Source organism: Bubalus bubalis, chromosome 15, assembly GCF_019923935.1.
Source record: "Bubalus bubalis isolate 160015118507 breed Murrah chromosome 15, NDDB_SH_1, whole genome shotgun sequence".
Lineage (NCBI taxonomy): Eukaryota > Metazoa > Chordata > Mammalia > Artiodactyla > Bovidae > Bubalus > Bubalus bubalis.
The window spans coordinates 26899446-26912849 of record NC_059171.1 but is presented as its reverse complement, the minus strand read 5'-3'; the positions used below and the strand labels follow the sequence as shown (position 1 = coordinate 26912849).

General features: G+C 39.7%; 1 long non-coding RNA gene across 1 annotated transcript; it reads right to left on the bottom strand.

Annotated features, from left to right (window-relative positions):
- Window positions 1–5607: 5607 nt before the first annotated feature.
- On the bottom strand, window positions 5608–6414 carry LOC123329451. The gene is made up of 2 exons (XR_006544893.2): window positions 6193–6414; window positions 5608–6058 (listed from the first exon to the last, which is right to left on the bottom strand). It is a non-coding gene; the product is annotated as an uncharacterized LOC123329451 (long non-coding RNA).
- Between the last annotated feature and the right edge of the window lie 6990 nt (window positions 6415–13404).

Below are 13404 nucleotides of genomic sequence, written 5' to 3'. Positions count from 1 at the left end.
CCTGGAGATCACCCTATACGTGGTAATTCCTAACTGACACTTTACAGTCGCTCTGACTCCAACCTCCATCCTGCTATCGCTTAGTCTTTCTGTCTAAACACTCTCCTACTCTACTCGGTTAAAGCTTATCATTGTGATCTGGAGTCAGACTGCATGGTTGAAATTTTTGTTTTACCATTATCTAGCTGTGTGATGGGCTTCCCTGATAGCTCAGTTGGTAAAGAATCTGCTGTGTGATATGACAAAATCATTTAGCCTAAGTTGCAATTTCCTCTTGTAAGAAATGTAATTTCCTCATTGACCCTGGGTCAATGTTGTTTGAACTGCATGGGTCCACTTATATGTGGATTTTTTTCTTCCCCACTAAATACATACTACAATACTACACAATCTGAGATTGGCTGAATTCCCAGACACAGACCTGTGGAAATAGAAGGCTGACCATAAGGTCATATGCAGATTTTCCACTAAGGGAATCCTTGCTTTGTTCAAGGGTTAGCTGTAATGATAAGAGGACCTAATTCATAGGGGGTTTATATGCAATAAATGAGACAATAAATGAAAAGCATTTAGTATATTTCCTGGGTCTTAGTGATGATGTGAATAATAAATGTTAACCTGATACTAATGCCCAATCTTCACCTACCTTTCAAAGTCCAAATCAAAATACGACTATATCATATACTGTGTTGATTAAGAGAGTGGACTCTAGATTTTCATCCTAGCTCTGCCACTTAAACCAGATACATAACTTTTGCAAATTTCTACACCTATGCAAATGCTGACAGTATTTCTACTTCGCAGGCTTGTCACCGGGCTCAGGTAGAAGCCGAAGTCTGACCGTGGAACATGATGTGACTGTGTTGCCCAGTACTGCACATTATTACATTATTAACTAGTGTTACATTGAGTTGCTGAATCATAAAATGGAAGGGGATCAGTGAGATTCTATTGCAGAGTAGGAACTACTAATAGATATTGGATCTGAGGAAGTCTGGGGTCACAAGCAGGTGGGTCAGACTCATCTGCTTCTATTGTTTGCTGCCTCTCTTTCAGCTCCCATCTTTGGCCTCACAGAGAATTGCCGGGACTTATTCATGAAGGAGGAAAAAATGTGGGCCTGAGTCACTGGTATATCTACTTGGGATATTAGCACCAGGCAGGGTTGGATATCACTGCACTACAGCTGCACTTAATGAGGGGAGGCTCCAAGAGATGGGGTGAAAGTGCATTGATATTAAACCAACAGGCGTAACTGTAGGTGAGGCTGGTTGCTCACTTTGTCTGGAAAGAGACTCTACATCATAGATCCAAACTGAGGTATGGGCAAGAGCCAATAGGCTGGCCAGGGGATCAGGCACTGGGAGATCCAATTGGAAAATTGAAGAGAAGGAAATCTCTGTATATGGATCACTTGGAAGGGCTTCTTTCTCTTTCTGGTGTGTTCTTTCCCAGGATCTTACCATGATTTCTCATCTGCAAGATGAGAAGGACTGTGTTTAGAACCCTGGCAATTCCCTGGCAATGCCCATTAACATTCCTTTGTTAGTAGTTCTGCTCAGTGGAAAATAGCAACAACCCCAAATGACAAAACCACCCAGTACTCAGATCCTGAAGGTTATCCTTCCACATAAAAATCCCTTTGCAGTTGAAGTGCTTGCAGGGGTAAGAGAAACATGGACTGTGAGGCGGCAGAAGGTAATGTAGGCCTGTTGACTAACTCTAGGAATGGGGACTGAAGCAGCTGTCTGATGTTTGTTAATAATTCTATGATCTCTTTTTCATTCTACTATCTTATATGAAAACTACGGTTTTAGATTTCAGGTAGTAGGAAAATTGAATTGATATCAACTTACAATGAATGTTTACTTACCTAGGCTGAAGATACAAGCTTTTCAATTAGCTGAATGTCAAAAGTAGAAGCTGAAGAGCAGCTTTTGATGCCCAGCACTCAGCACTTTGATGGACAGCACCAGTTTTGTTTTTCCAGATCTACACCTTTATGCTCCCTGTTCTATATCCAAAGAGGTTGACCTGTCTGGGTTACATCCTCAGCCAGAGTTCTAAGTGTCAGAGTCCAAAACGCAGCCTTTTATCCACCATATCATACAGGGTTGTATCTGCATGAAGATGCCTTGGTGTTCTCAGATGAAGGGTAAGAGACCTAAGTGATCTGGGTGGAAGCTGAGGAGCTCAGTGTCATGTCCAGGAGCAGTGGGTGTGGCAGCGATGGTCGGGTTCTGTGATGGTATCCAGGGCAGCCCTGGTGTGTAGCTGTGTCTGTTGGCAATGGCCTGGATCTTCATTCCTGATGCTTAGTGTTCATGGGCCTCTGGGATCCAACCTAACTCCCCAGTCTGCTCCTTCAGCTTTCTTTTTTTTTTTTTTTTTTAATTTTATTTTATTTTTAAACTTTACATAATTGTATTAGTTTTGCCAAATATCAAAATGAATCCGCCACAGGTATACATGTGTCTGAGCCACTAAGTGCCTTTGAAATTGAATCCGATAAATCAATTATTTTTTCTAGGTTTCTGGATACACTTTACATTTTAGTGGGTTGAAGGGTGGGGCCAATAAACAAATAAATAAGCAAAAGAAATATAAAAAAGTGATAATTGTATACAGAGACTGAAATAGGTTTATTGAGAGGTTATTTTACATCAGGTGTCCTGGGAAGACCTCACTGTGGAGATGACACTTATGAGGAGGTCTGAAAGATAAGAAGGAATCAACCAGTCATGTGAAGATTATGAGGAAAACAATTCCATAAGAAGGAAATGGCCTCAAAGGTCTCAAGGTGGGGAATGAAACCAGCAAGTCTAAGGAAGCAAAGATAGAGTACCAGGGTCAGAGGAATGAGAAAGGGCGAGGAGGGCAGGATTAGTATGGCGTGGGGACCATGGTGAGGAGGGAAACCATTGGGGGGCGGTTTAAGAGGGAGGTAATGTGATTGCATTTGTATTTTAAGAATGGCCACTTGGGCTACTGTGTGAAGAATGAGTGAAGGGGCTAAGATTAGAAACAAGGAGATGATATGAATTAACATCATAGCCTCATGATCTCTACTCAGAAGGTTCAGGAAACTATAAAGAAGGCATTATTTTTAGGGAAAAGGGGAGATTCAAGGGTCTCACATTTCAAAAGGTCAAGAAGAATTAAAGATGACTGAGATTTCTGGCTTCAACTCAAGTATTGATTTATCACCTTTAATCATAATTGTATTAGTATGCTTGTCTTACTAGCTGATGAAGGGCAGAGACTGGGTCTTATTTATCATTTTCTATCCACTTGCTATCCCATTGTCAGAGTGGACACGATAGGAATGGAATAAGTGCTGTCAAATGATCCTGCACTGACGCTGAATAACAACACACAAGCACTCTTTTCTAGTTATAGAGGCAAGTAATAGAGACCATTCAAACACCACTTTCTTTTATTCTCATTGATGTTTTCTCCTTTTTCTTCACTTTCATCTGTGTCATTTTGTAAGATAGAAAATGATTAAATGTAACAGGAGAGAAGAGAGTCAGGTATTAGATGGAGGAGTAGAAGCTTCTTTTAGCCTTGGCAGAACATCTTGGCTTTGTTACTTTGCTTTTTTCTTTCGACTGAGAAGAAAACAAGGAGAGAAAAATGGGCATGGAGAGGGAGAAAGGAGCAGTGGGCTTGAGGTATAATCTACAGTGAAGATGGGCACAGAGGGGAGAAGAGCGAGAAGGGAAAAGGGAAACTGGGATGAAGAGATGAGTACAAGAGCAAGAACAACCTGAGAAGCTGGAGGAACAGCAGCACCGGATAACAGGTCCCTTCTTCCCACGACTCCACTCACACCGCTGGTCTACATCCACACCCATCACACAAACAACGTAAACCCAACACAACAAGAACCTCCTGGGTGTGTGCAGGTGGTATATCTGGATGAAATGACTAAGTTAGAACTAGGAGCCTTTCAATTTTGGCTTCATAGCTTTAATTTAAATGCTCCTGCTGTGCTTTATGAGGTCTAAATATAGTCAGCATATCTGCTCCATAACTTCTCGGCTACTAAGTGTAGATTTATCTCCATGAGGCCATGCTACCAGCTGTCTCCCTGGGGCACTCTGAGGAGGGTAATATTCATATATGTGGGAATGGAAAGAGTCATTCGAGACTGGTGGAGGCGTGAAGGTCACACACAACTCGAGCTCCTATGGACCAAAGAGGAATCCTTTTCTCCCTACCCCTACCCTTTAGTTCCACTGGGGGGGGGGGGGGGGGGGAAGCAAAAAGATATTTATAATCCAGGTAACAATGTAAATGGCTGTATTGTTTGACATTCATTTGTGTGCTGTGCTAAGTCACTTCAGTGTGTCCAACTCTTTGCGACCCCGTGGACCGTAGCCCACCAGGCTCCTCTGCCTATGGGGTTCTCCAGGCGGGAATACTTGAGTGGGTTTCCATTTCCTCCTCCAGGGGATCTTCCCGACCCAGGGATCAAACCCTGGTCTCTTCTGTCTCCTCTATTGGCAGGTGGGTTCTTTACCACTAGCACCAATTCAGTTTTTGGGAAAAAAAAAATTTCTATCTCAGATATATATCTAGAATCTAACCTGGCTAAAAGATTATGTAGAAAAGTATTTATTCTAGAGTATCAAATGGCTTGCATGACTGTTGGGTGGGATGAAGCAACAAATTCTATGTTGGGCTTTCAGGAATGAATCCTAAAGTCACATGCAAAACTGGACTTTTAAAAATGCAGCTGGCTTTTCGATGCACAATACTGGATGCTTGGGGCTGGTGCACTGGGACGACCCAGAGGGATGGTATGGGGAGGGAGGAGGGTTCAGGATGGGGAACACATGTATACCTGTGGCGGATTCATTTTGATATTTGGCAAAACTAAAACAATTATGTAAAATTTAAAAATAAAATAAAATAAAAAAAATAAAAATAAATAAAAATGCAGCTGGCTTTTCTGTGATCAGTAAGCTGTTGGTTTCAGCCCAGCCACCATTTCTGCAGTCAGGATAGCCTACAATCAGGAAGGTGTTGGCTACTGCTGCCAAAGGTAGAACACCACCAACAACCTTCATTTTTTTTTTTTTTGCCATACCATAGAGCATGTGGAATCTTAGTTCCTTGACCAGGGATAGAACCCAAGCCCTCTGCAGTGGAAGCATGCAGTCTTAACCACTGGACCACCAGAGAAATCCCCAATGCCACTTCTTAAAATCTGTACCTGTACCTGGGAAATGGAGGCCCAGTATTACCACACATGAAGGTAATGACTGGACACTGGAACCTTTTCTAACACAGCCAAGAGAAAAACAGATGACTCTACAGTCTTTGTTGACAGAAAAGACAAAAGCAACAGCAGGAACAGAGTAGGAAAGTAGGGTGACATGTTTCTCACTTTTGACTTCCAATTTTAGGCAAGTTCACCTTATTTCTAAAGTGCACTGGGACGACCCAGAGGGATGGTATGGGGAGGGAGGAGGGAGGAGGGTTCAGGATGGGGAACATATGTATACCATTTAGATATTTGGCAAAACTAGTACCCTATTGTAAAGTTTAAAAATAAAATAAAATTTAAAAAAATAAATAAATAAAATGTAACCACCTCCAGGTCTTGGCAATAATTTATTCAATATAACACCAAAAATACAGACAATAAAATTGAAATAGACAAGTAGGATTATATCCAACCAAAAAGCATAGTAAAGGAAATGATCAACAGAGTAAAATGGCAATGAATGGAATGGGAGAAACCATAAGAGGTTAATATTAAAAAAATAATCAGAAACTATTATACAAAAACAGAAAAGCAGACAAAAGACACTAAAATAACCCAGTTTAAAAATGGGCAAAGAACTTGACTGTGTCCCCCTGGAGATTTTAACTCTCAGACCTGTCCACTCCCACAGTTCTGGTTTTCCTACCCTGGCACTGGCTCCCATGAAGGTGAAACAGCTCCTGTGTTTCTGCTCTGGTAAGTTGTGATTCTCTGTGTTTGCCTGTTAGCTTCCATGATTTTAGAGGCAGCTGTTTGTCCTGTGATCTCACTTTTCTTACAGATCTAGGGAGAGTTGTTGATGTTTCAGTTTGTTCAATTTTTTTCATGCAGAACTAGAAACTGGAAGCTATGTGTTACTTTTTTATTATTTAATTTCTATTAATGCAATGTGGCACAGTGGTGAAGAATCCGCCTACCAATTCAGCAGCGCAAGAGATTTTAGGTTCAGTCCCTGGGTTGGGAAGATCCCCTGGAGGAGGGCATGGCAATCCACTCCGGTATTCTTGCCTGGAGAGTCCCCATGGACAGAAGAGTCTGGTGGGCTACAGTCCGTGGGGTCGCAGAGTCAGATACGACTGAGGGACTGAACATGCAAGCAATGTGATGGATAGCTAAGATAAGTAGTCAAGAGGAGTACATAAATCAAACATAATGTGTTTTTAAATTAAATGGGTTTTTAAGCCTATATTGTGTAAGTTTCAAGACAGTGTTAAATAAAGAATTGTATATAAATATTCAGAATTCTTAATTTTTGGATACGATGGTAGCATTTTTCTCGGTACCTTACGTAAGGATATTTTTATTGCTAAATTTACCTGGCAATTGATATATAATTTCTTATTATGTAATAGGGGATAGAAAGATATTAACCGCTTTATAAGATTAACTAATGTATTATTAGAATAATTATTTTATGGTCTGATTTGATGATCTGTACTTTAATGTGTCGCATTGAATATTGCACATTAAAAGAAATGATAAAACCTTTATTTGTGGATGTACTTTCCATTATAACTAGAAAAGATGGAATAGGCTTGGAAAGTATTCCAGTTACTCTTAAAAGACAGCATCACTGAGCTATACTACTGTGGCAAGAAGGTGCTTTTCTTCTATAAATATTATGGTATCTGAAAATATAAAAGCAATTTTTAGCTTTCAGTGTTTCTTAACAATGCTGTCTTTACTTTGTTTTCTGCTCTGTCTCAGGGAGCAATGCATGCTCTGAAAAGAGTCTACAAAAGGGAAGTAGTGAAGACTGTCTACTCTTATTATACATGGAATTGAGGAACATTCCTAGAAAGGCCAACATAGCACTATATTTCTAATGCCATATACTTTAGTCTTATCAGATGTATGTCATTCAAAGGAAGACAGGAAGATAGCATCTTGATTAATCAACAAAGGAAATTCTCTACAGTATTTCAGCTGTCTTTGGCAGGTACCCCAGATGTTTTTACACCCTAGAACAATGACATAGATTCAGGATGAGTCATGGGGATGTCTTTCTTATGTAACATGGGAGAAAGAAGAGCTATTATAAAAAGCGAAGTTGGGGAAAGGAGTCTACCTGATGACAGGAAAAACTGCCCCTGAAAATTGATGATTTGAAAACAGATTACCTCAAAATCATACCCCAATTGAAGATCTCATCTTACGTCTCTCCTCTGCGTTACAAATGCAACCCCACCTTTGTCTGTCCCACCGAAATTTTCTTATCTTGACTTTGCCTTCTTGGTATGATATTCCAAACCTGCCCCCATATCCTGCTCTGTATATTTTAGCTTCATCTTTGAAAAACAAGGAAGAAGAGACCTAGCTTATAGTCATTCTTCCTCAACAGATAATGTCTAGTACCTCCTATTCAAGGTCTTTAGCAACACTGCTCTTCTTTCCAGTTGTGCAACACGCCGGCCCCTCAAGAGCACCACAGTCAGGTCAGTTCAGTTCAGGCGCTCGGTTGTGTCCGACTCTTTGCGACCCCATGAATCGCAGCACGCCAGGCCTCCCTGTCCATCACCAACTCCCGGAGTTCACACCGACTCATGTCCATCGAGTCAGTGATGCCATCCAGCCATCTCATCCTCTGTCGTCCCCTTCTCCTCCTGCCCCCAATCCCTCCCAGCATCAGAGTCTCTTCCAATAAGTCAACTCTTTGCAGGGAAATTGCAATAGGACCAACTCAGAGTACCATGACAATGGCTACAAATTGAGTGCTTCTTTTAAAAAATCATAAAATACACACACATATTAGCAAAATCAGAAAATATGAAAAGAAGGGATACATACTGCTTACCCAGAAATAACTGAATATTTTGAATATTTGGATTTCCCTTGTAGCTCAGTGGTAAAGAACCCACCTACAAATACAGGAGATGCAGGTTCAATCCCTGGGTCAAGAAAATCCCCTGGAGAAGGAAATAGCACCCCACTCCAGTAGTCTTGCCTGGAGAATCCCATGGATGGAGGAGCCTGGAGGGCTACAGTCCGTGTTGTTTAGTCGGCCATGACTTAGCGACTAAACAACATCCCTATCTATATATTGAAACAAATAAATAAATCTTTGAAATTACGTAATACAAAATGTTTTGAATGTAAGATTTAACTCTCCAGCTCATTAAGAACACCTTTCCACATTAATAAATTCACCTATACAACATAATCTTTAATGTCTGCAGAATGTCCAACTGAATCACAATTTAATCAGTCAGTATAGTATAGCTAGATATTCAGGTTGTTTCTAATTTTTCACAATTCCAAACAGTATGTGATGAACATCTTTGTAGCTTAATATTCTCCTACTTTGTTAGTTACTTCCTTGGAAATTACTCCTAGAAGAGATAGTTATGGGTCAATATTTAAGTCTTTTATACATAACCTCCAGAAAGATTATATCAATATACACTCCCACAAGCAACATATGAGTCTCCTTACAAGACTACATGCTTCACTTGAGAAGTGCTAACACACCAAACTTTGGTCAAGAGTCTGTGTTAGAGTTAAGAGAGTGTGTAAATTACATATTGATTCATGTACATGTACATAATCTTTCTCTAGATGGAAAATTATAGAGACCTATGGTTTTTCTGCCTTGCTTAGTAGTTTTTTCATGGCTCCTGTATTCACAGGCTTTATAAACAGAGCTTTAAATATCTACTGATTTGTGGCAAACCAGGCAAGATAATTATTCCACCACATATGAAGGCATGTTTTGTTCTCAGGATCTAGATTGTCTGAGGCTTTGATTAGCTACCCAAGCTGCCGAGTCCTGAAGTTTGGTTTATTTTCTTATTTGAAGAAAGTCTAACAACTAACTTGAATGTCAGAAAGTAGCAAAGCAGATTTATAAAGACAAACTATTTACATATTTCAGAGGAAAACTTGGTTTGTATCCTTTGTTTAAAATCATTACGAGGTCAAAGCACAAAGGTTCCCAGTGAATCCAACAAGTTATTATTGCCTGGAAATAATTCCTATCAAAGTTGATAATAGGCTACTGAGAGAGACTGTGAGATTTGCTTTTCCTAAAAAGGTATTGAATGATGACTTGAACTGTCATTAATACAGTTTATTTCTTCCAATATTATAAGCATGTGAAAAGTGACAGTGAAACAATCAGTATGAATTGGTAAAAAGACTGTCTAATGACAGGGCAAGATCTGGGAGGTATACATGGTGCAGAAGATAATTGGACTTGTATTTGAACTTGAGATATTTTATTCATTGTTTTCCATCCATTTAACAAATATTTATTGAGTATTTGGGCATCCCTGATGGCTCAGATGGTAAAGAATCTGCTTGCAATGCAGGAGACCTGGGTTTGATCCCTGGGTTGAGAAGATCCCTTGGAGAAGAGAACAGCAACCCACTCCAGTGTTCTTGCCCAGAGAATTTCATGGACAGAGGAGCCTGGTTGGCTACAGTCCATGGGGTTGCAAAGAGTTGAACATGACTGAATGACTAACACACAACACACATTTGGACCAGAAGTTGAAATTGATGCTTAAATACAATGGTGAGCAACACAGACACAATCGTTTTTTTCTCAGGCATGCAGAAAGAGGACATTAAAAAGTAAATATAAGGACTTCCCTGGTGACCCAGAGGCTACGACTCCTTGCTCCCAACACAGGGGGCCTGGGTTTGATCCCTGGTCAGGGAACTACATCCCACATACCACAACTAAAGATCTGCATGATGTAACAAAGATAGCAGATCCTGCAAGTCACAACTAAGACCTGGCACAGTCAACTAAATCAACAATTTTTTAAAAGTAAATATATTTTTAGCTCTGACAAAAAAGAACTTGACAGTCTTCATTCCAATCACTACAAGAAAAAGCTGAACAAACTGAACATGAATAACGTTTCTTGAATCCATCAGAAAAGCAAAGCCACAGGGCTGGGTGTCAAGCTGAAATATAGAGACAGGTGAATTTGGAGAGTTACTGCTGAAATTTACTTACTGAAGCAGAAGTTAACTGGTGTGAATGTTTATAATGGTGATTTTGACAATACATTAAAATGTATGAAAATCTAAAGAAATCATTTAGGATCCCAGCATGGAATGCAAACTCTAATTTGTAATATATGAAACAATTTCATTGAAAGGGTTTCATTGAAAGGATTGGGGGAAAATGCTGATCTAAGCAGCATGGAAAATGAGTGCAATCTGAAAGATTGAAGGCAGAAACAACTGAACATAAGCACTGTACTCTAGTTGATAAAGCTGCTTCCCAGAGGGGCCTGAATTAATAATTTTGATACCACTATACATGCCTATTGGAATTCAACACTTAGGAGAATGGATGGCAGATGGTGGGATCCAGGTTCCTTACTGTTGGAGTGGAGTTTATAGATAAGCAAACAGAACAGACTAGAATGATCCATATGGTAATGGATTAGAGTTAGAAACATCACTATGAACTCATGTTTAGTTGCATATAGATACAGATGGATATATATATATATATGTATATGTGTGTGTGCATGTGTGTGTACATATACTATATATATGTGTGTGTGTGTGTACATGTGTGTGTACATAGGCTAGTAGACATGCAAATATACCGACTTATATTTTCTTATTCTTTCAACTGAGAGGGCCTAGAAGCAATGATATATCATAAGAACATCTAGCATCTAAGTCTTGGGTTTCTAATACAAATTTCCAATAAAAAGGAAAGGACTCCTTACAGAAATGGCTGGCTCTTGAACTAGGGCAGGAAATATAATAAGCCTGAAATTTCTTGTAGTGTCAAAAATAAGGAAATTCTGAGAACTCCTGTCTCTTCCCCCAAACACACATTGGAAAATCATTGAAAGTTTGTAACCAAGACAATGACATCCACTTTTTGAAAATATTACTGGCTGAAGTATCAGTTCAGTTCAGTCGTTCAGTCGTGTCTGACTCTTTGTGATCCCATAGGCTGCAGCATGCCAGGCTTCCCTGTCCATCGCCAACTCCCAGAGTTTACTCAAGCTCATGCCCATTGAGTCAGTGATGCCATCCAGCCATCTCATTCTCTGTCACCTTCTTCTCCTCCTGCCTTCAATCTTTCCCAGCAGTGGCCAAAGTACTGGAGTTTCAGCTTCAGCATCACTCCTTCCAATGAATATTCAGGACTGATTTCCTTTAGGATGGACTGGTTGGATCTCCTTGCAGTCCAAGGGATTCTCAAAAGTCTTCTCCAACACCACAGTTCAAAAGCATCAATTCTTCAGCACTCAGCTTTCTTTATAATCCAATCCTCACATCCATATACGACTACTGGAAAAACCATAGCTTTGACTAGATGGGCCTTTGTCGGCAAAGTAATGTCTCTGCTTTTTAATATGCTGTCTAGGTTGGTCATAACTTTTCTTCCAAGGAGTAAGTGTCTTTTAATTTCATGGTTGCAGTCACCATCTTCAGTGATTTTGGAGGCCCCCCAAAATAAAGTCTCTCACCGTTTCCATTGTTTCCCCATCTATTTGCCATGAAGTGATGGGGCCAGATACCTTGATCTTAGTTTTTTCAATGTTGAGTTTTAAACCAACATTTTCACTCTCCTCTTTTACTTTCATCAAGAGGCTTTTTAGTTCCTCTTCATTTTCTGCCAAAGGGTGGTGTCATCTGCATATCTGAGGTTATTGATATTTCTCCTGGCAATCTTAATTCCAGTTTGTGCTTCATCCAGCCCAGCATTTCTCATGATGTACTCTGCATATAAGTTAAATAAGCACGGTGACAATATACAGCCTTGACTTACTCCTTTCCCTATTTGGAACCAGTTTGGTGTTCCATGTCCAGTTCTAACTGTTGCTTCCTAAACCTGCATACAGATTTCTCAAGAGGCAGGTCAGGTGGTCTGGTATTCCCATCTCTTTCAGAATTTAAGAGGTGGCAAGAATACACAGAAGAACTGTACAAAAAGATCTTCAAGACCCAGATAATCACGATGGTGTGATCACTCAGCTAGAGCCAGACATCCTGGAATGCGAAGTCAAGTGGGCCTTAGGAAGCATCACTACAAACAAAGCTAGTGGAGGTGATGGAATTCCAGTAGCGCTATTTCAAATCCTAAAAGATGATGCTGTAAAAGTGCTTCACTCAATATGCCAGTAAATTTGGAAAACTCAGCAGTGGCCACAGGCTGAAGTATGGAGTGTGAATTAAAGGAGGGCAAGAAGATATGTAGTGATGGTTTCAGATTAGAGGATGTAAACTATTTTAGACTGGATAAACAACATTGTTCCACTGTATAACACAGGAAACTAGATTCAATACCTTATAATAAACCATAATGGAATGGAATATATATATAAAAGAATGTCTCTATGTGTATAACTGAGTCACTTTCCTGGACTACAAAAATTGGTATGACGTTGTAAATCAAGTATCCTTCAGTTTTTTTTTTTTTTTTAAAAGAATGTATGTGGGGTAGAACAGTGAAGAGGTCCAGGTGAGGGATGACCTGTTTTAGCTGAAAGGTGGGAGCAGGTGAGAGAGAAGATGGAGATGGAATTCCAGCTCTGACACTAACAGGCGTGACGGGGCAGTGAGTAAGTCACGACATTTCCTCTCTTTCTAAATATGTGATATTCACAGCAGGATCCAATTCATAGTTATCTCTTAAAAATATTAAATTTCTGTAAATTAGCAGTGTTTGTTGTTTCAGGAAATAACATTGTTGGTTATGCCATAACAATTGAGAAGTAATTTTCCTACTTACTAAAGCTTCATGTTCTGTTTTGATCGTCACATTTTAAGAGAAGTTTTTAGTGCTGAGAATAAAAAACAATGAGATCTTAGACAGGACCAGTGAGGAAAGGTTAAATGAACTGAAATCATTTAGCTTACACAAAAAAGATTCAGTGATGATTTGATGACAATTTTCCAGTGAAAGAAAAGTTACAGAAAAAGACATTGCTAATTATTCTCTCCTTTTGTAAAGATTTTAATGAGAAGAAGTGGCTTAAATTGCTAGGAAGGGGCTCGGAAGTACTGTTGACTGTATCTGTGAGATGTACTAGCATGAATTATAGCCTTTCCATGACTGAAATCTATAAAACTAGGTCACACAGTGATTTGCCATAAGTATTGTGAATTTTCCTTCATAAAGACAGGTGGTTAGACCAGAAGGCCCCTGG